This window comes from Heterodontus francisci, unplaced genomic scaffold (assembly GCF_036365525.1).
Source record: "Heterodontus francisci isolate sHetFra1 unplaced genomic scaffold, sHetFra1.hap1 HAP1_SCAFFOLD_184, whole genome shotgun sequence".
Lineage (NCBI taxonomy): Eukaryota > Metazoa > Chordata > Chondrichthyes > Heterodontiformes > Heterodontidae > Heterodontus > Heterodontus francisci.
The window spans coordinates 1,491,616-1,495,299 of NW_027141723.1; the positions used below are offsets into that span (position 1 = coordinate 1,491,616).

Here is a 3,684-nt window from a genome sequence, read left to right on the forward strand (position 1 = left end):
TGTTACAAGACCTCCAATCCTCTGGAAAACGATGGTCAGACCTTCCACTATTTCTTCCCTGGCTTCATTCAACAGCCTGAGGTACATTTCATCTGGTCCTGGTGATTTATCCACATTCAAGGATGCTCATCCCATTAAGACTTCCTCTCTCCTTTGGTTATCACGTCCAATACTTCACACTCCTCCTCCTTCATAACAATATCTGCATCACCCCCTCATTTGAGAAGACAGTAAGGTATTCATTAAGGATATTGGCAACATCTTCCACCCCGATGCAAAGGTTACATTTTTGATCTTTTCTGTGCCCTGCTGTTTGCTTAGTTGCCTCTTACTCTACCGTTTTGATGCAACATCTTTGGGTCCATTGTTATTTTGCTTGTCCATGTTCTTTCCTGTTCTCTCTTTGCTCTTCACCGCTGCTCCTAAACGCCTCCAGTGCAGTCAAAACACAAGGTGTCACAAGTGGGATTTGAACCCACGCCTCCCATAGAAACTGCGACCTAAACGCAGCGCCTTAGACCGCTCGGCCATCCTGACCGCCTATTGGCTATTATTAATGCTAAGGAAATTAACCATTCTTTGTGAAAGTATTTGTGAGATTGAGGAAATGTCTGGAAGAGGAAAGACCAGCGGGAAAGCTCGGGCCAAGGCCAAGTCTCGCTCCTCCCGGGCTGGACTGCAGTTCCCGGTGGGCCGTGTTCACAGGCTCCTGAGAAAGGGTAACTATGCTGAGCGTGTGGGTGCCGGAGCCCCGGTCTATCTGGCTGCTGTGCTCGAGTATCTGACCGCTGAAATCCTCGAGCTGGCCGGCAACGCGGCCCGGGACAACAAGAAGACCCGCATCATTCCCAGACACCTGCAACTGCCCGTCCGCAACGACGAGGAGCTCAACAAGCTGCTGGGAGGAGTGACCATCGCTCAGGGCGGGGTGCTGCCTAATATCCAGGCCTTGCTGCTGCCCAAGAAAACCAGCGCTCAGAGCTCCCAGAAAAAGTAAAGCGGCCAAAATGTCATCAAATAAACCAAAGGCTCTTTTCAGAGCCACCCACAGTCTCTGTGAAAGGACTGATTACTGTCAGGAGGGAATCAGAGATGGAGTTATTGTAACCGTGGATTGACCTGTTTCACATCTGTCCAGGTGTCTTTTCAGTTCCCTCTCTGGATTTCGCTCTGTTTCTCTGCTCACACATCTCCCCCTCCAGTTAAGTGAAGAAGTGAACTACAGGGTGTAGAATCAGCAATTCAATAAATCCCGCTGCCTTCGATTTTATAAATCCCAAGAGCATCCCGGTACATTAACGGGAACTGGTTCGGAGCTGATGAATTAATTTAATAATGGAAGTGTCCGTGTTAATTCTCTGTTTTTCATTTGGACAGTTTGAATTGTGTTTTTTTTTCTCTCTGGTGATCTGAGCGCCGCTTCTCAATGAGAATCTGCTCCCAGAACAGAGTAAATGCAGGAAGGAAGAGACCATTCTCGGGCTGTGTGCTTCTCTCCTAACCTGATCTGTTTCGACCGCACTGTTCCCAGAGGATGGAATCAGTGAGAGTTGTGCACACACAGGAGCTGAGTCCACTGCAGCGCTTTAACATGTACCTTCTCCCCAGCCCTCCTTCTTCTCCGGACACAAAGTTGTTTGTTCCCCCGGCGACGGGATAGAGTCGGGGATCCTCTCCCCGCAGTGTCAGTGGCTGCAGCCCCGGGGAACTGGCGGTTTCAGTCAGAGTGACCGAGCTACCTTATAGGACTCTCCCCCTGAATTTGTGAACTGAGACTGCACCGAACACATCTCCAGTTAGAGTGAGGGCCGGACATCCTTCTGTTTTATTACAGAGAGTGGGGAAAGGGCTGGGTGGAGGGGAGTCACCAGGGATCCTGGATTTGCTCCAAATCATTTCCATGTGGAATCTGCAGGCGGGGCCGGGACAGGGATCATTTGATCAGGGGATCAGCTCTTTCCTGAGAGATGTGGGTGGCTCTGAGAAGAGCCTTTGTGTTCAGATGTTTACAAGTTTCCCGCACTCTTTCACTTCTTTCCAGACCCTGCTTTCTGAGCCTTCGCTGCTTTCGGCTTGACCTTGCTCTTCCATGTCTGCACTTTCTTCAGCGCCTTTCCGCCCGCCGCACTCTTGCCTTTTTTGACCTTCTTCGCAGGAGACTTTTTCTGAAGCGTTGCTTTCTTCACCGCCTTATTTGGCGTTGCCGCCGCCTTGCTGCTCGTTTTCTTGGCTGTTACTTTCTTTGTTGTCACTTTCTTGGCTGCTGGTTTGTTCACCAATGATTTCTTGTCTGCTGGTTTCTAACGAAGGATTTCTTGGTTGCTGGTTTCTTCACTAAAGATTTCTTGTCTGCTGGTTTCTTCACTGAAAATTTCTTGTCGGCTGGTTTCTTCGCTAAAGATTTCTTGTCTGCTGGTTTCTTCACTAAAGATTTCTTGTCTGCTGGTTTCTTCACCTTCTTTCCCACTTTTCCCTGGGTTTTCCTTCTTGCTGATTTTGAAGGAGCCGGAGGCTCCCTGTCCCTTGCTCTGCACCAGGGAGCCTTTGTTCACATTCCTCTTGATACTTTGCTTGATCTGGGTCCTGAGCTTCTCCACATCGACACCGCTGCTACCCAGAGCCTTCTTTATGGCGGACAGGGACATCCCCTTGCGATCGCTGAAAGCCGGCACAATCTTGAGGATCTGTTCGCCCAACGGGAGACCAGCTGGCTTGTTCCGGGGAGCCGCCGCCTTCTTCTTGGGGGTCTTGACTTGGGCGGCGGCGGCGGCTGGAGGAGCCGTTTGGGCGGCTGCACGATCGGTTATGTCCGGGACTCTGCACAAATTCTCTCTGTCAATGTGAACTGGGTCAGAAATGAAGCCGGTGATGGCGGCACAGAGCAACTTAAAGGCAGAGAGAGGACGGGGCGGAGACAAGCTGCTGTCAGCTCCCGGCTCCTGCTGTCTCTCTGTGTTTCTCTCTCCTCACAAACTCTCCAATTCCATTGAAATTCAGAGACTCCAGACTTCCAGACTAGATCTTTCCTGTCTCTCACTCCAGTATGTTTGCTGTTGAAAAGCTTTCACTAGGATTGAGGACTCCATTTTCCATTTCACCTGGTTTTATTGCTGCACTGACCACCCTCTCTCACCCCTCGCTGACATGTTCTCTACTTTTCAACTGAAATCTTGAAATAAAAAAAAATGATCCCGAATTCCCACTTTGGGGCTGAGCAGGGAGCAGGGCGGTTCTTTGACTGGAAAATCATTTGATTTTGCACAAGAATGACTCTGAAATCCGGCCATGAGAGCGGACCCACAAACACAGTGGCTTCAGACTAACCCGCCCTCCCCTTTAATACAATCTCTCTTCCACAATATTCACATCTGCATATTCACAGGACAAACTGTTCCCTGAATGTAGAGTTCCCAGGACAGGTTTTCCCCTCCGCTCAGTCTGTGCTGCGGATTCTCGGGGGTGAGTTGTATTTTCTCAGCTCAGTCAGTGTTAAACAGTCTGGGACCGGCGCTCCAAATATTGTCTATTAACCAGAGTCCGCTACAAGAGCCAATCACAGTTGTGACTTTTTTTATTCGTTCATGGGATTTGGGTGTGAGTCCAGAACCAGGGGTCATAATCTAAGGATACGGGGTAAACCTTTCAGGTTGTCCTTTCTCTCTCTGCCCCTCTCTCTCTGCCGAC

At 49.8% G+C, this 3,684-nt stretch overlaps 1 non-coding gene across 1 annotated transcript; it reads right to left on the reverse strand.

Moving 5' to 3' along the window:
- Positions 1–454: 454 nt before the first annotated feature.
- Positions 455–537, reverse strand: trnal-uag (transfer RNA leucine (anticodon UAG)). Its single transcript has one exon. It is a non-coding gene; the product is annotated as a tRNA-Leu (tRNA).
- Between the last annotated feature and the right edge of the window lie 3,147 nt (positions 538–3,684).